This window comes from Patagioenas fasciata, chromosome 2, assembly GCF_037038585.1.
Source record: "Patagioenas fasciata isolate bPatFas1 chromosome 2, bPatFas1.hap1, whole genome shotgun sequence".
Taxonomy (NCBI): Eukaryota; Metazoa; Chordata; class Aves; order Columbiformes; family Columbidae; genus Patagioenas; species Patagioenas fasciata.
Genome location: NC_092521.1, coordinates 33,608,290 through 33,630,021, shown reverse-complemented (window position 1 = coordinate 33,630,021; position 21,732 = coordinate 33,608,290). Strand labels below are relative to the sequence as shown.

Sequence of the window (21,732 nt, the reverse complement as noted above, 5' to 3'; positions counted from 1 at the left end):
TCATAATTGATAGGAATTTAGTCAACTGTGACATTCCTGTATCTTGTTTATAATAATGTACAATAACATTCTAGATACCATTTAATAGTGTAAAAACATGTACATTTTCATGGTGCTTATTTAAACTTAAAGTACAAGCCAGGATATCCATGTTGGTCTCAGCTGTAAAGTAGAGCTGTGGAATCTCTCGCAGGGATTTAACATACTGGAAAAGAATATTTACATCCAATTCCTGATTTTGTCCCATTTGCTGAAAATTACTTTTAAGGGGCTCTCAGCTCTGGAAACCATGGTGACAGAGTGGAAGGCTTCCCTCCAGCAAACTGTTGTTATTGACCATTACTTTGTGCCAATCCACTGTTGAAAGGTCATTTGAACACCTACCAAGGAGACAACAGCTTCAGGAACGCTTCCTTTGCGAGTGTTGAAATACACACTCACTACCCGCCTATCTGCTTCTCATGACCTGTCCAGTGACACTCAGAAGCTGAAACGTAATTGTGAAGTTTAACAGGCTTAAATGCCCTCGCTTTTAGAGGTACTATGATAGCAAAATGTCAGGGCAAACAACATTCTACAAATTATTCTGCTAGTCAGGCGTACAGATTTTCATAATGACTTGACCCAGAATAGGAACAAAATGTGTTTTCCTGACGTGGGTGATAACTGCATAATTATGCAACTGATTCTGTTAATATTATCAGCCTTATGTTACTTTCCCAGATGTCAGAGAAATGGCACAGAAGGAGAAAACAGGTGGCAAGATTGTGGGATATTGAATATTAGTAGAGTTCGTAACAGAATTTTCTATGTAGATTTGTTGACTGTAGTTTGAAGAACTATAACATAAAACATGCTGCACAAGGATTTAATGTTTCAGGTTTAACAGGGACTTCAGCAAATTTTATGTTATGAAACAAAACATTCAGTCCCAAAGATGTGTTTAAACCTCTTACTTTGTCTTCTCATTTTCTCCTTCTCCAGGTGATGTTCGAGGTTTGCAGGGCTTTACAAAAATGTAAGGGCATCACTTATGGATAGCTCAATTTGCATTAAATTATTATGTGAATTTGTTAGCCGGATATAATTTTAAAAGAAACACAAGCAATATAAAGGAAACTATCGGTTCAATGAATTATTGAAAAGAATGTATGTGTCTTGCTCTTTAAGAGCCTTTACACGACAAGAAGCATTTAGAAGTAGTGTGGGATGTCGTGAAAACTGGGTTCATGTTGTGGGTGTATAGATCATTTTTTTCCTCATGTTTTAATATACATTATGTATACATATATCATAAGGATGCATGCAGTCACGTATCTTTGTATACATGTATTTAATAATTCAACTCTGTATTATTTCTATGTTTATTAAAGAAGTATGCCTTTGACAAAAAGGTCTGCAACTCTGGCAGTTGAATTGCAGACCGAAAATACATGTGAAAGTATTACATTTCCTATATGGGAAAAAGGCTAAAATGTGTACTTAGGGAAATTTATCATTTTGTACTTAGAAATATATGTTAGAAGTCACTGTGGGCATGACTTAGTGTGCATTGTTTCAGTTTAAGTGAATCCACTGAAGCTGCCTAAGAATTGCATTGTGTTCACAATTCTTTAGTTCCTGCATTTTTGCCTTTTATAATAGTAATGTTTGCTAGAAAGCTTGTCAGGCTTAAAATAATTGGAAGCAAACTACAATATCAGCACTGAAAATGGAAGTTGTAAAAGACAGAAAAGATTGTGGTAGTGGTTCCTCCAATAAAATAGACAAAATGAACATCTCATTATGTGCCTGGAGACTGTATGATAATCTGCAACTCCTATTAAATGGAATACTATTAAACTGTTTTGTGAGGTTTTGGTGTTTTTTTTTTTTTTTCCTGTGTGTGTGTCTGTTTGTGGTTTTTGTTTGTTTGTTTGTTTTGTTTTGTTTTGTTTCAATGAGTTGATCTGTCATCAGGCTAGAAGAAAGGTTGTGTAATGTCAGGCAAGGTACCTTTATTTAATTTTTACCTTCCCTATTTCATGGGAATGTTTTGAAGAATAAGCTGTTTGTTAACATGTAGAAAATTTGCCTGTAATAGAGTGATAGGATGACACAAAATATGGCAAGGAACATAAACGTTTTTGCTCAGTTGTTTCTGAAATTACTTCTTTAATTTCTGATTCTGCATATGTACTTTTGCAGAATCCTTTAGATTTGGAATCAATAGAAAAAAATATCTCGTGAAACATGGAAAAGTATCAGATCAAAACTTGCTTTTCATGTTAGAAATTTAAGTGGTTGACAGACAAGGGTGGACTTTGAATTTTACACTTTCTTTAGATTTGTAGGCATTTGGAAGGTTAATAGTAGACATACCTTACAGTGGTTGCCAATAGCAACCCCTGTGGTTCGGGTTGGGTTCAAACAGCCATTCAACCCCACTTGTCCCCAGTCATTAATTCCAAAAGCTAGCCATGCAGATTGTTTTGGAGGATGACATTTTACATGTGTGTCTAGCAATCTCTTCTGTACATGTTTATCTAAACACTTATATTTCTTCCATTGCCACATTACACAAGTGTGAATGAATCTTGGCTGACAACATAGCTGTGAGGAGTGGAGAGGGAGTATTATCTTCCCCATTTAACAGAGAGAGAGAACGAAGATTTTAAGACTTATTGAAAGTTTCAGATAAAATGGGTATCACTGCTGGATATTGTTGCTGAAATGTCTGAGCCTTTATCTGGTTTTCCCTTTTTTCTTGAGTCTGTGCAGAAACATACCTGAGTTTTCTGTGCCAGCAGCTCCTTTGGATTGCTACCAGGGACAATATGTTGGCTCTTGGAAATGGTTTTGGGATTCCTAGCTTTGTTATAACAGGTTTTTGTGTGTTGTGATGTGTATCTGTATGGGCATATCTGCTATTCTTGCTATATCATTAAATATTCACCATCATCAGGTATGCATATACAAACATTTTTGTGATAAATTGCATATACTATTTTATGATAGTCAAGCTGTTTGGGGATCTACTTGTAGTTACACTATGGAAGCTGTTTCAATAAATGTCTGGGCTTTTTCTCTTTAAACAGCTAATAGATGCATCCTTTAGTCACAGTGGGATTGGGAAGGAGCTTGTGAAGCCATGCCCCAAGGCAGGTGAACTGCACCTTGAGAGGTCTAAAACGTTATGCAGATAACATAAAATGGAAATGGTCTTTCAGGAACTGTTAAGCAGCTTGGAGAAAGAAAGGAACTTCTGAACCATTCTTTAAGTCTACTCCTAGCAGTCTGCTTTTGGACTTAGTATCCATAGCTACCCCTTTCCATCATAAGTACGTTGCTTCTCCAATGCTTGACTTAGGTTGTGCGGTACAGGGGAAGAAACAAACATGAGACTACATGCAAAACCGTTGAGGATAGTTTTCAAATATTCTATCGTGTTTATTAACAGTCAATGCATGGTCATTGCTAGACTACTTGAAATGGGAATTATCTTTCTGATTGATGTATTTATGTAGCACACCTTCATACATTTCCTTTTGATGTCTCATACTTTCTGAGGCACATTCCTCAACATGCACGGTTAAGTCTGTTGGACAATCACATGCAAAAGTGATTTTTAGAAGAACAGCATAGAAAAATAGTTATAAATACAGTTTGCTGTTATATGGCAAGATGGACAGTCCTTAGTCCCCAAAGGTATGCTTAGCATATGGAGGATAAAATAGCTGAGCAGAGATACAGTCTATCTGCTCTCTTAAGAGTCTGGCATGTACTTGTTTCAGTAAAGGGGCTTCTGTTAAGCATCTCTCAGTTGTGAACTTGTTCAGGACCAGTTTAGTCATAGATTACAAGTATGGTGTGTCTTTTGTGCAAATGGATGTGGATGTTTCTAACATAAATCAGCATTACTCTGAATATACTTTGAAGGGGTCAGTAAGGACCGCAGTAGTGTTCAAGGCTTCATAACCCTATGTGTACCCAAATGGCCCCCACAAAGAGAGGCAGTCTTTCCCTTTTCCTAAATAAGATAAGGTGTGAAGTGAACCCTCTGCTCTCAGGCATGAGCTGCTACTAGTGTCCGTCTCCTCCTTCCTCCCACCCCATACTATCATGAGTAATATACCTGCACAGGACCCAACTTGAGATGAGAGAGCTACTGTACAAATACATTGTTGAGTTGTGTTGGAAGGAAACTGGTGAAAGTCTGTCTCAAACACATGAAATTGAGATGATCATAAAAGAACAGAGGAAGAAAAAGGTCACAAAGAAGGCTGAGGAGATCTTAAAAAAAGGAAAAATAATTGGAATAAGAAGGGAGGGAATGTATTTAAAGATTGAAAAAAAAAGAGCAGCAGATTGAGGGAGATTCAATATTTACAAAAGTAAGTGAAAAATTAATTTGGAAAGAAATTATACCTAAGGGACCATGAAGGGGAAACTAGGAAGAAAGGAGGAAGGAGGAGGGGAGCAGGAGAAAGGACTGAGGGAAGAACAAAAGAAAGAACAAATAAAAGAACAAAATGCAGCTCACTCTACAGTTATTGTACTTTGGCCATAAATATTTGCAGGTGCTTACAGTAGTAATTTCCCCACTTCTCCTCCCCTTTTCCCCTTTAGAACCAGCTCACAAATCAGCAGAATCTCCAAAACAGATGAAACTCTTAAAAAGTGAGTTCTGTTTCTAAAACCACTGTAGTCGCTCCACAAAATCCACACCACAATAATGATGCTTTCCTCTTTTTCAGAGTACTGTGAGGCACACGGCACCAGCCCCTCACTGTATTGCACTAATCTTGAAGCAGACTTCCTCTAAAATAAACAAACTAAATGAATTTTACTTTTTCTTTGAGCTTTATCAGCAGATCCTGAGCTTCTTGCTCTTTGTGTGTTCACATTTTCAGTTGCACTTGGCATTTTCAGAGCACCTTTGGGCTTTTACTATTTCTGTGCATATTAATAGTCATTTGCAAGTGTGAAATGTTTGTGGAAACTTGCACCATTTCAATCACTGGTACAACTGCCCATGCCTGCAGGAGGGTCCAGCTTCCCTCCTTCTGTGGCTGCTGGGGGCATTGTGGTGTGAATCTCTCTTTTGCTGTGCAGTTTCCGCAGGAAACCAGGAAACATTTGCAAGGGCATCTCTCGTGTATTTCTATCATTTCTCTGATAATCTTTGTGTGTGGTTGCACTGCACTCTGTGTGCAGCAGTGGCAGTTCCACCTGCCCACTTTTATGTGTCATTAGCTGTCACGGTGCTCTCATGTCCAGGCCTTGTAAATCCTGGCAGCAGCGCTACGCATGCAGCAAAACCTTTGTGACAAAATAGAAGAATGACAATTAATGATGGGTGAATTTTTGAGAGGGAGGAGGAACATGCTTGGGTTGTGTGGAAAGATGCATTTCCAGGCTTTCAAGCACGAGGCAACATTTTATAATTCAGACTACAGTTTTAACACCCTATACAGAAACCCCTTTGTCCAGCAGAGCTCAAAGCCTGTGTTAATATCTGCCATTTGCAGAGCCTCTCGACTTCAGTGGGGGCTAGTTTCTGTCTGGTGGGAACATCACTGAATGATTGAGGCATTATCGCTTTGAAAAGGACCTTAAACATGTGATCAGTCTATAAATTAGGTTTTTCTCAGTGTGAGCTAGGGTGGTGGGACTGGTCCCCTTGACTTTGAGGCGACCACTCACTTCGATAACATTTTACATATTCAGGACTTTAGATTCAAGAATAATTAGTTTATTTTCCACCAAATATACAATAAAAGCTTATCTTACTAAATTATTCTGAGCTCTGCAAATGCTAAAAATATATATTCATTTAATGTGCAGGATTTTTGTTTACAATGGGCATTAAACAAAGGGAATGTTAGTGTAAGAAGAGGTGGACTTAATGGGTTAAAAACTGTGTAAATGTTACTCTAGTTAAATTACAGCTTGTTGTTCAGATGAATACTCTCCACTTCTCATATAGCTTTAAATTATGGACAAATGCTTGCAATTGTGAACTACCTACATTGTGGCTGCCTGTTCCCAGGCTTCATCAACCCTAGCTGTCCAATGGGATTACTGTAAGCTTTCACGGCAGTCTGCCAGCCACTGATCAGAAATTCATATCCCTGGATGTTAGATTGCTCTCTTTATTCCATCCTTGTGATGGCTGTGATTGCTGTCATGGTGTTAGGTTAGAAATTAGCATTTTGTGGCCCAAATTTTGCCATCCAGAATGTAATCAGAAAAAAAGAGAGAGAGAGGGGGGAAAAAAAATCAAAGAATAGTAATTTCATCTGCCAAAGAAGGGAAACGCAGTGTTACCATGATACAGATGTCTACGAAACTTAGGTCAGGAAATGTTGTGGTATTTATGGTCCTATTTGGCGAAGGCTAAGGCAGGTGGTGCTTTTCTGTTGCTGCAGACCTCTGCTCGTAGATTAATGCTTTTCCTCTGATAACAAAAAGAAAAAAAAAGGAAAATAAAACAAACAAACAAATAAATAAATATCGGCAAAACTATAGGTGAGCTTCAGAAACTCTTAAATTAAAAAAAACCAAGGATCTCTAGCAGATACTTTCAAGGACATGCTGAATTAATCACAAGAGGCTGGTTAGCAGGAGGTCAGAGAGAGACTTCTTAGCATCATTTTGGGTCATATGTCTAGAGGCGATGGCAGCATGTATGTGCTGTATTGTAATATCCCCTTTCTAGTTTTCTTGTCTCAGTCAGAAAAGGATGAACACATATTGCATAGGGCTCTTGAAAGGAAAGAGGCACTGGTAAAAATCAGTAGTTTGGGGTTTTTTTTCCTGTTCTTTACAACTGAATCATATCTGACTGGCTATTAAAAATATGTCATTGTTTTTCATCAGATTTGTACTATGTTCAGCAGTCCTTGTATTCCTTGTATTTTATTTTCTATACATGTTATATCTGATGATATAAAGCTGGTGATTAAACAGCACAGTAGTAGCCACTGATAGATTTAATGAACATTTATTGTTGCTCTAAACAAAGATTTTTCTATTAATCTGTTTCAAAACAATTCATCAAGGTTTATTACAGAAAATTATGGGAAACAACTGTTTAAAATTTAGTGCAGAGATATGGTTAGGTCCTTAAAGGTAGCTTGTTATTCTTTAAAGGCAACTCACAGACATGCTAATTTTTCCTGTCATTAGCACTGAACAAGCTGGAAGGATTCTGACATGCGAGGTGCACAGATTCTGTTAGGAGCCTTGATTTTTATCCACCCAAGCTTATCCGTCATCTTTAATCATGCAAAAAGCAGGATTACTTAATCATTTCATTTTATTGAAAAGAAAAAGAAAGATTTACATTAAAATGATGACATGCAAGAAAAAAATAAATTGAAAATGATTATGAAGAAAATGTAATGTAGAGACTAAAGCTTCATTGGTTTTGTGATGGTCATTTAAAACAATGATCTAGTAAAACCAAAATACAAAAATAACAATGATTTTAGCTGTTGAAGTATAATCATCTTATCTTTGCATTTGAATATACATTCTAACATGAGGTGTTTAATTGATTATAGCAGATAACTAAGGAAGACACCGTTTTTCACCTCTGCTATATTTATTCCTTGCTCTAAGTTGTACGTTTGTCTAAACTAAATGTATTTTAGCACACAAATGTTAACAGCGAGGCATGCTGGCATTTTCACAGGCACTTCAGTATGCATGTGCCTATCTGTTGATCTCTCTATGTAAGATAGGACAAAATTACACTGATTTTTTTACTATCTACAGAAAGTATTGATTTAATGCAAGTGTAAATTATATTTTGGAGATAAAATTAACGAATTATTCATGAGTGGCTTCTGTATCTTCTAGATTTTAGGCACTGCATTGTATTCCTTAAAGATTCTAGCTTTCATACACTTGATTTAATATATTCTTGTTTGTTTGTTTGTTCTCTTTACCCATTTTAAATATACTTTTAAGTTAATACAGTTTTTTCTTATATAACCTTTATCTTGGTATGTCAGAATTTAGGTGATAAAAGGAGTGGGGAAAATTTACCTGCAAACTTCTGATATCACAAAATATTAGTTTAGGAAACATACTATAGTTTCCAAATGAAAGTTTGTTAAGGAGAAAGCAAGGAGATATTTTCTTCTGTGAGTATATACAACAAATGGTGTATTACCTCAACAAAAAATTATTAGAAGTACCAGACTTTTAGGTATTGGTCTGATACTTAGATAAAATGATGCATTAAACAAATAATTACATTACAAATCAATGTTTACCAATTAGATCATTAATAATTCACTCTACTATGCTAAGTTGAGTGAATTTAAGCTTGAATGGTGCCAAATTGTTTTAGGTACATTAACATTTAATGAAATTTGAAAAACATCCAACTTTTTCCTTTAATACATATCATTTCTAGGTGTTGAATATTCATTTTATGACAAGAGCTAAAACCAGATAAAACAAATTTCAGTGTTTTTTGGTTTTTGGGTTTTTTTTCAGCTTTATATCAGAATCTTGTATTGCTGTTGGAGATGACAGTTTGCACATAAGAAATAAACCACGGAAAATAAAAATAGGTGTGTAGCTAATTCATTTGAATTCAGGCATTTTTGAAACATTTTCTGACATCAGCTGTGTGCACTGCTTAGGTGTGATAGCTGACTTTTGTGAGAGGTAACCTTCTAGTAACAAGGAAATAGTTAAAAATGTCATAGGGTAGAATGGTATGAGTGAGGAAAAAGACTAGAAGTCCCTAACTGCAAGAACAATTCTTTTCTATATGTTGTTTTTGAGTTCCGTTTTAGAAAGGATACAGTTATTATTATAAGAAAATATTAAGTAGATAAGAAATTTAGCCTTCCTATAACTTCTTTATGCTACTATAAAAAACCCTAAAACTCTCTTTTCTACCATGGACATTTTAAATACTTTGAGAATGGAAATACTGTATTTAGTTAAACAAAACCAAAAACAAACAAGCAACAAAATGAAACCAAAACAAAACAGAAAACAAAATCACACTTATTTTTTGAAATAGTTTCAATTTTTCCTCTTCATGAATGCATCTGCCTATCTCATAATTTCACAAATCAGAAATACAGCTGGACTCGTAGTGAGATATTTTAATATGGGGTGCATGGCAACATTCTACATAGTGACTGTGAACATTTTTATACACAAGAATAATGGATTTTTAGTTTTTCTTCTAATAATATAGGAGAATATAAGGGATTTTATACAATATACAGCTACTTCCCTGTAGTGAACAACTTATTTTACAGATGCAGACTGAGTAATATGCTGAGGATAAAAAGAGGCCTTTCAACAATGAATTTTCTTCCATACTAAATAGTATTTCCATATCACTGTAAATGAACTGAGATAGTACTTACATCATGTAAGTGTATATAACTGATGTTATTTTATATTAAAGAGGTTATCTCATTGATTGATTCATATGCCTTTCCTTAGTGTAGTCCAATACCTGTTTCACACTTTGTCTTTTATAGAAGTGGATTTTTTTGGTGTATGTTTTTTCTTTTTGCCAGGTGGCTAAGGCTATTCTGATGGCAGGATGATATGATTCTTGTTCAGATGCGGAATTAGTGATCTTCAGATGGCTGTCCCAAAACCAGAATTATTTACAGAAAAGAATTAGGTCTGATCTTATATTGACCTATTTCCATGCTTTTGTATCTTTGACTCTAAAAGAACTGCCGATGTAGGTTTATAATTTAGGCATTTGTCTAGCCACTTGCAAAATGCTAGCAAGAATAATGTAATTTTGGATGACGTTAGACACTTTTTATCTAACCAATAACTTGTATTTTACAGTATTTGTCGTGTTATAGGCTGAAGAATCTTCTTTTATTCCTTTTCTGGAAGGGTTTTGTATTTTAAATTATTTTTTTTACAATTTTCTAGACATTTACATTCATAGATATTGAAATGTTCTTTTGTTAAGTTTCTGGTAATTCCAGATAAATTATAATTATAGTACTGAAGGCAGACACTTATTATTTGTTAAGCATCCTTTAATATGAAAATTGATTAGGTTATTGGAAATAACGAAAGCGTAATATTCAAACCAGCAAGCATGAGTGACAAAAAACTGCAACAGATTTTAGTAACTATAATGTTTAAGCAATAGGTGGCAGTGTTACCTAAATACTCTTTGCTTTGAATTGGAAAAGAATGGGAGTACTTAAAAGGAGCAGGACATTTGTTTTACTTGTACATAAATGCAGATTTGTACAAACAAATTTTACATTGTTAAGGATGTTTCCAAAAAGTTTTCTTAAAAAACTCTAAATTCAGTATCCATTGTCACTTAAATAACCTACATTTTTGTGTTATGTGATTTATTAGTTAAAATATGATATTGTAATCTAAAATATTCAACTTGTATCTGAAAAATAAGCACATTTTCCTATGACATACTGTATTCAAAAATATAGATTTTAACTTAATTAAATATTTACAGTAATAAACATAAAACATAGTATTATAAAATATATTATAGAAATAATTTTTCTGGTTTATTACAAATTTATAAATTTAGGACCTAGTTAATAAAGCTTATAGCGCATAGCACTTCTATAGAGGTTACAGGATAAACTTTATCAATTCTTTTCTTATGTACAGCACAGTATAGCAGAATACACCTGAAATAATCTATAAATACTGTTTTCCTCTTTATATACAAGTAGGCACTCCTTTCTACACCTTCAGCAAAGCATGCACGAACCAAAAAGGTTACTTAGCAAAACTGATGCTTTAATATATGTTTTTAAAATGAGTATACCAATATGCATATTCACTTAAACATAAAATGCTTCACAAAATGTACATTGCAATAAAAAACAAATAGTTTTAATCATTTTGGTCCTTTGAGTGTTACTTATGTATACTTCATCATATAATAATTAAAATACCATACTGACCAATGCAGCAGCCATATTCCATACCATGTGTTCTACCTCTAGGATACAGCTTTCGTACAGTAGTACTTCCAAGAGATGTGTTCATCATTGTGTGATAGAAACACCATGCTGTACTTTTTTTTCAATTTGAAGGGGGAAAAAAAAAAAAAAAAAAAGATTTGCTATAGTATGTAGTCTTAGCTTGATAATTACACTTTAACTATTTGCTATGTTATGTTTAATGATTTTTAATCTAAAATTAGGATGTTGCTTGTAAGAAGGAGAAAGGTAAATGATAATCATGCTAGCGAAAGAAGATAGTGATGGATAGGAGCAATGATGAAATGTGTCTGATAGGGTAGTTTTCTGCTCTACCACCATTTCGTTGCTGCTCTGGGATTACAGCAAAATGGTGGCTACTTATATTTTATGGAAAATGTAAATTTTATGGTAACCTTCCTATAGACTCCAAATTGCTTCTCCCCTCCATCGCGATTATATTGCTTTGTTAGAATGAGCATGCAGTTTCCCTCCTGAATCTTATAGTACTACAGAAAAGGTAAAGCTCAGTTGCAAAATTCTTTATTTGCAATATAGACTTTACTTACATACATGTGATTAAAAACGCCCCCCATAATCAAATGGGAAAGACATGTTCTCTTATGACTACAGATAAGGTACTAAATAGTTGCAGGTAAATAAATAAGATTTTGAGTGTATTCTTGTTTTGCACAACACAGAACTACTGTAGCTGAGTGCAGGCATTTGTGATGATTTCTTATTTTTTTGGATGAAACTTAGTCTTTATTATAAAATGGTTCTAATAAGTAGTAGATCTTAAGAGGGAGAAAAGTGATAAAATCCTAACACTTTTTTTTCTAGCCTTACAATTTCTCTGTACCCCATAGTTGATGTGGCATGGAGTGACAACGCTGTCTTGTAAAAGATCCCCTTATCTACCTTCTTGGGTAGGAGTACGGTACTGAAACAAAACCTTCCCGAAACTGCTTTTTGTTTTTGTCACAGTTTACAGAAGGGTATTACTTGTGATGATATGATTTTTCCCAGGTACCTAATTTCTAGAAACGAAAAGACTATGAACATGTTGCTTATAAATCTGATTTTTATTAACTACATATGTTAAAAAAAGAGAGAACATAGGAAAGCAAAAAGCAAAGGGAAATGAACAGTACCAAATTAAGAAAATGAACTGAAAGAGAGAAAGTAGAAGAAATATTACAACACTAGCTTTTTCTTAAATTTTGAAGAGAAGATGCTTAATAGAATACTTTATTTCTGCAATTTCACTATTATAGTTAAATTGCATTATTAAAATATGGGATATTTTTAAAATCCAATTATATCTCTATCCAGATAGTTAGATAGTTAAAATTAATTTTATATAATATTATCTAGAATTTCATTGCCCAATTTGATGATGTGCTTCATATAAGTTACCTCAATTTTGAAGATGTGCCATTTTAAATAGTAGAAAAACCCCTATGTATACATCTAAAAAATCAGCTTCTAGGGTCAAGTTGCTCTGTTCGTTTGTCAGGTGGATATAAGTGAGGTGATACGGTATTGAATTTAAAGCATGTCATAATGGAGTACATACACTGATACACCTTATTTGAAAGGAACCAGGTTCTTCAAGGAGTAAATTCTTTCTTTGAATGTTTGTATATCTTATTGAATTTGGCACTGTAGTGTCTGTAATAACACAATCCATATAAAAGTATACTTTATCTCCGGAGATACTGGTTACCTACAGGCAGACATGGTGAAGAGATATTGAAATTATACAAATGTGCACAAACACGCTATCCCTGTTCACATATCATGGCAGCTGGAGATAGAAGAGGTACTATGTTTCAAGTGTACCTTTATTTTCCACTTCACCCTCCACACTTTTTACACAAGTGAATCAGTTGATATCCCTCAGAGTAAATGAAGAGTCACAGCACTATGTAAAAGCAACATTGCTCTGAATAATTTCTGATGAGTGCATAAATTTAAACATCAACATTATTTTTTTTGGACTTAATTTGTTCTGAAATGCTCAGACATATTTGAATAGAGACTTTAAATGTAAAAATGCTAATTGCTTAAATATTTATGTGACGTAATCATAAGCTTGTAGTTGCAAAATGACCATTTGTTTCATTATTCCAGTTTCTTATTTATAGCCTGAAAGTTGGCAACATTACTAGGGAGGAACTGGTTAGGAGACTGTTCTGTTTTGTGCCTAACAAACAGTACACAGATATCAAAAGACATGATCTTACTTAAAGCTGAATTGTTGCTGGTTTATTTTTTCTTTGTAACTCGTTTATTTTAGCTGCATATTTACACGCAAAGCTCAGAGTACTTTGAAGTTCTGTGTTAAATGAACTAACACTTGAGAAAGATCTAAAAATCCATTTCCCAATCTTACATGTTTAGAGACAGTAAATGTGCACTGTACTTTTATTTTAATAAAAAAGCATAATCCTAAAACCTACTACATCGATTAATGCATTGATTTTTAATTAATATTAATCACACTATGAAACAATTTTACACAGTAAATATGTTATTTAGAACTGCTAAGTAATAAAAATGTTTGTTTTACGTAATTTATGTATTTCTGGTTTACAGAGGAGTTCTGCAGTCATTTGGTTTTACAGTTCTCTGCTGTATATACAAATACAATTTTTCATTTTTGAAAACTGAGGACATATCACTGCAAACATATGATGAGCACAAGTTTTAGTAGAAGCACGTGAACTTGCATAATAAGAATAGGAAAAAACATGTTCAAACCCCACCAAACTTGTAAAGTGTTTGTGACAAGCCAAAAAAAACCATCAAAACTAAACTGTTTCATGTTTAATCCTACAATATTACAGCTGTGCAGGGTAATGTTGGTTTGGTCCGGGTCTGTCAGAGCTCATGTTGTGATCCCTGTTTTCACTGTAGAGCAGACAGAAATCAACTGTGTGTCAGCAGATGCAGTTAAAAACTAACTAGATGCAAGGATTTATGGCATGTTGTTGTAAATTAGTGTGTTAAGGTAGGACTTAATATTCAGAGACAAAAAAGTAGATACATTTGAAATCCTGAATGATTATAGTAATGTTTAAAAAAAAAAATTGCTGCAATGCTTTCACATGTAATTTCAGAAGTATATTAGTTTTGATTCCAAATTTTTCAGAAATTATTGTATTTTGATATGATTTTGAGGTCTATATGTAGGAGCATTTTGGCTTTTCTGTTTTATTTTACAGTTTAAAAGATTTTATTGAAAAAATAAAAAAAAAGTTTAAATTGCTGTTACACAGTATTTATTAGTGCATATAATTTTGATTGTCTTAATGTCAGTCAAGGAGCAAACTATTACTAGATAAATCAAATATAACTAATCATTCAGGCCAACAAAACAAATGTCAATTTAAAAAAATCAAAACCAACACTTTATTTTATTTATTTTTTTTCTTTTCCCTTCTTCTGATGCTAGCAAGGATAAAAGCTGTGCAATTACATCTCAGCAGCTGGGATTCCGAATTTCACTAGATTTGTCAATCAGAAAGCTCCATTTACTGGCTCACTTTCATAAAATTTAGAAGTAGAGGACAGAATGGTAACCTAGTCTTCTGTTTGTACTGGTGTAGAATTGTTTCCAGCCTTTATATTTATTTGGGAATGTTTTGGCCAGTTATTTTATAATTCTTGAGCAGTGAGGCGCTCTTTGCTCTCTGGGGAGATTTTTTCTGTTGGTTAAGTCACAGTCAGGTTTTTCTCTTTCACCTACTGATATATTCCCCTTATTAATTTCCTCCCATTACTCCTAGTTATACCTCCTTTTACTATGCTAAATAATTCCTATTGTGCTAAATAATTCCCTTTTTCCGTTTTTGAGTTATCACTCTGTAACATTGCTGTTCTTTTTTTTTTTTATGGAAACTGTCTCAAATTGGCAAGATCCAAAATATGCTGAGCTAAATCTGCTATAAAAGACTTTATTGACAATTACTATAACTTAAACACAGTTCTGCTTTAATAGGCTCAGCTAAAACTGAAGTTTGAATAATTTTTGTGAGCTGACCCAAGGAATCTATTAAAAGGAGCCCTCTATTTTGAACTGTTTTGTAGTGATGTAATGTGGCCAAATGATTAAGCATAGATAGTCAAAATCCTCTGGGTCAAATTACCCTGTCTGCTAAGAAGCACAACAGGGTTGAAAGAAACACAGGCACTGGACAAATGCTTCTGATAAGAGGAGGAAAAGTTGTACAAGACTGTCTCCTTTACCCAGGGTGGAAGCTAATTTTGGTAGGCTCTCCTTTGACCTCTGCACTTTTTCCTGAAGACTGGAGACTTCGCAGTTCTGAAACCTGTGGCTACCCCAACCCAAACCACTGGTTTCTGTTACCATCTGTGGGAATGGGAACTTGGTGCCCCAAATTTGGCCTTATTCTGGCTCAACTCCTCTCTAAGCTAGGAGCAGCAGCATGTAGGTGCTGGTGCAGGAGCCAGAATCAGCTCCTTCTCACCAACACTCTCATGTCCAGGGTCCTATAAGGGCTGACCGAGGCACTGAGGAGGGAACGTGCTTCACAGTGAGTATTATCTGCAGCCAAAGTTTATGATGGGCTGTGATCAAACTTTGTATCTGGGAGGGCTCAGGTGGGGAGAAGGGAACCAATTCTTGGCTGGCTGCTGCTGAGGGTGCTGCGCTGCCTCCAACAGGGCAATGGTAAGGTAGGGTGAATTCACAAAAGCCCCCAGATTTTCAAAGGTTTCCCTGGAAATCTCATGGCACACTTGGAAAATATGGATGGTAAACAGGAGACAAACCATGTCTAGTTTTCTAAACTGTCTTCTACCTCAGGTTCCTTTGCCGTGATAGACCCCTAAATTTAGTTAGAAATACTTTTACACCAACAGCCTGACAAGGATTGAAAACCACTGAGATAATGTTGCCCGGATGTATGCTGCCATCATGGTTACGGCAAGGAGGTTTGCTGTTGTTTGACACTGTGCATATGACATTAGTAGCTCTCCATTTGCATCAGCTCTGCTTTTGCAAAGTAGTAAGTGGATTCTACCCTGGCTGAAGTTAGTGGAAACTGAGGGCACATGAGGGCTCATTCCTTTTGACAAGCCAGTCATGTTTCAAGAGTACGTGTGTATACTTAATTTGTTTTTTTTGTTTGTTTGTTTGAATTATTTTTATTTATTTCATTTTTTCCTTTTATTGCTTATTTTTGTAAAACTTAAATTTCTGTACCTCACAAGATTGGGCCCTCCAAGTAAATGTGTGTGTGTCTATGTAGATACATGTTCTTTATTTAACCCTCTAAGCTGATGTGAATTTGTACCACACTTTCAGTGTTGTAGCAATAGCTATCTTTATTACATTACTTTTGCTGATCAGCATATTGATTCTGGTGAAAATTAAGGTTGTTGAGATTCATCTTATTTTGTAGAGCTTGAAGCTGCTTTTAGAATATTTTTTCTTCTCTGGCAATATGATCTCTTACTGAGGATATCTGAAAAGTAACATAAAATGTAGGCAAAAATCCTCCAAGTAGTACTAAATGTTTTGTTTCACAATTACAGTTAAAATCTTCAGGTTTCTTTTTTATATTTTTTCCCTGGTATTATGTAGTTAAAACTAGCCTGTTATCCTTTGCAGCATGCAAAAGGTGCTTCATGTATACAAGTCGCTCTGCCCTTCTTTAGACTGTAGAGAGGCTGCTGAAAGATTTGAGTGATGGTGCAATGTTTTAAATTAAATATAGATTTGGGGTTCTGAGCCTGCTGAGTTGAGTGCTGTAAACATTGGAGGACCAATCAAAACAAACCTAAGTGACACAAGTGATCTTCATTGAATCATTTGGCATTTCTCTCGACTTATTTAGAGACAAATGCTTTTGTTTCCTTTTGTGGAATATTGTTTCTAGATCTAGTCTGAATTTTCATTTATAGAGAGTACATCACAAGATAAATAGCATGCTTTTATCTTGAGCAGCTAGTTAAAAAAAAAGCAGAGCATAAGGCAAGGGAGCTGTGGCATTTGGAGGCTCTGTTTTCCTGGTGTGATTAACTGTATTCCATTCCTGATCAACTCTGCTCTCTGTTTACAGTATCCTAACACCATCTTGTGCTGTTTTTGAGTAAAATTTCCAACACAAAATTGCTGTGGCTGAGAAGGAAGAAGTATTATGTGCATGTGCATGTGTGTGTGTATTCATTAACATTTGAGGTAGCAGGTGTTGAGAGCTCTTTTTCCTTGGTATGAATACATTTTGCATCAGTGGAAGGCACCGAGAGTTCTTATGCTGCAATCTTTTGTGAGCGGCAGCTTAACATTCTTTTTATTGACTCACTAGAAGGGGACCATGCAAGCCAAGGCCCTTCTCCAGTGCTAACAGCTCCAGAATATTGCTCAGCTAAGTGATGAAGAGGGCTTGTGTGCTGAAAGGATTTCAGGAAGAGGGTTATGATAGAAAAATAGAAACAAAAAAAGACCCCCAAACCTAAAAACATTTTAATTGGTTAGGAAACAAGGAGAAGAGACTCTAAGCTTTATCTTATGACTTTAATGTTTGAGTGTAGGAGACTTGTTGGAAAGGTTGGACTTGAGGTGTAAGACTAGATGATCATGTGCAAGTGTAAAGACTATTATTTTCTCACTTCTGTAGTTAAAGCTGTGAGGTGTAGCAAAGCAGACCATGGAGGAGATTTATTTATTGTTTTTTCCTTCTTGCTCTGTACAACAGCTTGACCTCTCCACTGGATGGGTTGATCTGGTTGTCCTCTCTTTGGTCCTTTCAGAGCCTTTTTACATCTGCAGTCATGTTCACTATCGAAAATGTGACTAGCTATGGAGAATTTCCTTTTTTAACTGAAGCAGAAAAAAGATGCTCCTTTGTAATAAAGGGAGACTGATGGAGGTAAAACAAAGACAAGGCCGTTTCAACAACAATCATTTAGTTGTGTAGTACAGTTCAAAGCACAACACAGAGAAACTAGGAAATAATGAACAGCCCATGCAGAAGTGACTTCAGAAGGGAGTAGAATGAGATGTTAAAAATAAACAAAACAAGTCAGTGATGAGAGCTATGCGTAATGTAAAATGTGTCTTTCCCTTTGAAGGGCAACATCACACACCTAGAATGTCTCATACTGGCTGAGAAAAGAAAGACTAGTTAGTGGCCGAGAACACCCTGATGTTCTGTGCTACAAATTGAAAGTGAAGGTTACTTTCTTGTAGACTTTATCTTAAAGCAGTAAAACGGGTAGCTGCAGCTACAACTGAAAGTATTGATTTTGTAATTTCAGCAAATTAAGAACAAGACAGGAAACCTATTAAACCTTTCCACTGATTGCCAGGGCACTTTTTGGTGATGCTGGTGCTGACATTAAAATTACATGTGCCTGTCTTTTTAAAGCCAAACATATACATTTTACAGAAGATAGTGCCAGTTAACATGCTGAAAAAGGATCTTTCTAAATCTGTGTAATTTCACATTTCAGATGTGAAACTTTTGAAGCCTGATGACATGAATGTCAAGCAGTACATCTAAAATTTTCATAAATTATGGTTCATGTTAGATGTGCTTTTATTACATTTTAATAAATTAAAATTTTCACAAAGCCAGAAGATTTTTTATAATAATAGCAAAGATGGTAACGCTAGTAATAGCATTATCTGTCAGAACATTATGAGCAATGATTATGTAAAAATCTATGTAACAAAGGCTAACAGAAGAAATGATCAAATTATATTCCTCTGTATCTTGTATAAAACAAGTTATTTTATTACAGTAGCAAAAAACCAACTTCTCTTAAAGCAATATTTAAATTACTTTTAAAAATTGCTGTAATTAAATTCATGTGAATTACAATAGTTAAGATCACTTGTTTCATAAAGGATTGTTTTAAAGCTTTGCTTTAATATTACTGAGTATAAATTAAAATGTTGCATCTTTTACAAATGCGATATTTTTAATAGTTCTTAATGAGAAAATTTTTCATTAAAAATGGGGCAGGGCAAAGGAAATGATACCTGGATCTACTCTGAACACCCTATAAAGATGTAAGTTTCCAGTTTATCCAATTCATAAATATTTTGTTTCATCTGAGCAGGTATTTGGCATCATTCCAGTGTGTAAACAAGCATGAGTTTTACACACACAAATCTAATTTACAGGCAAGCCATCATCTACATTTACTGTAGTAGCCAGCAGTTTGTGCTGTGCCTGTAACAGAAATGCACAGTGATAGAGGAGGAGGTAAGAATGTAAACTTAAAAAGAGAGATTGGATTTGTAACAACAAAGGCAATCTTAAAACATGTGGAGGAACACTGCTGAGAGACTGTGAGCCAAAAGTCTCCATGGAGTGGACTTCAGAAACTTGTAGCAGGTGTTCACACCATCCCTAAACATATGAATGAGAATTTGCAGCTTATGTTAGCAGTGAAGTAGCAGAATGGTGTGTGAAAATGAGTACCTAAAGATAAATGTGAAATGGATTTAATAGTAAGAAAGATCTGGAAGAGGTAGGATATCAGAATAAAGAGGAGTGCAGAGCACTGAAAAAATTAACAAACAAAATCTCTTTTCTCTGTTGAAGAAGTAATCCACTTGGGAAATACCAGAGCTCTGTAACCACTGGTCTAACACCAGCAGAAGTTCAGGTGATAACAATGACTCTACAGCACATCTCTTCAGTTTACCAGGAGTGCACATGCACATCTGCTTATATAGACCTATATCTTTCCCTTTCATTGTCATAGCAGATATGCCAGGCTATTTGATGTCTGCCAAGTTGGATACACATTGCAAATTACAAGTATATTCAGATAATACCTATAACTCAACAGAAGCATTGATGCTCTGTTCTTCTGCGCAGGCAGAACATCACAAAGAGACATCCAGCTCCCACACACCTCACAGTCTGGGATTTCAGTGAACCTGGAGCAATGAATATGAAGAGAAGGATGCAATAACATTAACCACAGGTGCACTCTCTCATAAGTTATTCACAGTGGCCTAAATACAGGTGGCCACCAGGATAACCACTCCCAGATGGTGGTGATTTGTAGGGAGAGAAGAAAAATGTAGATTTTACAGAGGAATTTAAAGGGATAAAGAACAATCTTTGCTTGAGAAATTACGCTTTATTTGGTGCAAGATAGCTTCAATAACCCAAGAAGGAGCTTTTACCTACCTTGCTAGGGTTTCTTCTGACCATTAGACAATACTGAGATTTTATTAAACCCAGTGTGGGTTTGAGCTTTCTCCTGAATTTTTCTTTGAACAATATTTTCTTCCTATTAAATGTTAGTTTTTTCATCACAGGTGCTCATGACCTGCCACTCCCCTATAGCTTTGTAGTCTTACCAGAGTTACGAGTGGTGTTGTTTCCACCTACATTTTATTAGAGGGCTTTTGATTTTGTTTTTTTGTTTGCCCTTTTTTTTTTTTTTTAATGGAATGTTTCGATGCAAAACTGGAACACATGCAAGTGTGTGTTTTACATATTAATATTTTCATTTATGTATAGAAATATACACATGTACCAAAATCCCCCACCTATTGGTTTCAGGAATGTGGAAGACCAAAGAATGGCTGGGTGGTGGAAGGTGTACCCTAAAATGTGCAAGTCCTTCCTTTACTTAATATGAACTTGATTAGAAACTCAGTCTTCCACATCTAGGGAGAAGACCTAAGAATGCAGACCAAAATCATGAATAATAATTTGTTTCTACTTACAGAAGATGGATGGAGGCATAAACAAGAAGAACCAGTAGTCAACTAAGGTGAGACAGTTGCTGGAATCTCAAACAACAGAATGTAGTGTAGTGTATAGGCCTCCGACAGTCCTGGGAAGTGTCCTCATTAAATGCTCTTTTATGGCATTCTGCTGAACTTGCTTTCCATATGAAACACTTGGAGAATCTGGGTTATGACCCAAGTCAGAAAAGAGAAAAAATATTAAACTCCCAAAACGCTGCAGTGTAGGAGAATCATGTCCTGCACACCTTTACTTTCCCACTGAGAGTAATAGATTTTTTTTTTACACACGTGGATCTGTGCTGAAGAATGCGCACATGCACACTGAAAAACCCTGATCTATATTAAAATTTTTTTTTTTTTTCCTTGAAGCCTATCCAGAAGCACAGAACCAGAACTGTCCAAAGGCCACTTGAAATTGACTTAACAGATGACGAAATGTTTGGCAGAAACCTGTTTATGTGGAAGGTAGTTTTGGATACCAATACCTCTATTTCTTAATGTGTTGTAAATGGCAAGAGGTAAATTCATTTACATAGTCAACATAAGGTTATGTACAACTGCTGGAACTGTGGATTAGTTGGAAAATGTGTTTACTGATGTTTATGAGGTATTAATATGGAGCTCAAGGGCTGATTTTCAGTACACATACAGTGAGAATAACACATATTTGAGGGGTAAGGAAGTTAATATTTGACAGGTAAGGAAGTTAATGAAGTTAATAAGATTCTCCGATAACAGGATTGTGCTAAATGAGATGGTAGCAAACATGGGATATGCTTGTAATAAATGGCATCATTTCAAACTTAAGTCCCAACTAAGTGTCTGCCTGAATTTCACAGAAATAGTGTAAAAACAACAGAAGCAAAACAAATGCCTACAAGCTTAAACTGAAGAGAGAAATAATGAATTTAAATAATTTAAAATAAATTGATGAAATAACTAAATCACCATTTTTGGATGATATCACCAAACTAGATGAACACGTATCTATACAAAACCTAATAATGGCAAAAAATTTTATACTAGAAA

At 35.1% G+C, this 21,732-nt stretch overlaps 1 long non-coding RNA gene across 1 annotated transcript; it reads right to left on the bottom strand.

Moving 5' to 3' along the window:
- Positions 1-4,881: 4,881 nt before the first annotated feature.
- LOC139827355 (uncharacterized) lies at positions 4,882-20,975 on the bottom strand. Its single transcript, XR_011737879.1, has 4 exons — positions 20,680-20,975; positions 19,774-19,878; positions 6,310-6,439; positions 4,882-5,301 (listed from the first exon to the last, which is right to left on the bottom strand). It is a non-coding gene; the product is annotated as an uncharacterized lncRNA (long non-coding RNA).
- Between the last annotated feature and the right edge of the window lie 757 nt (positions 20,976-21,732).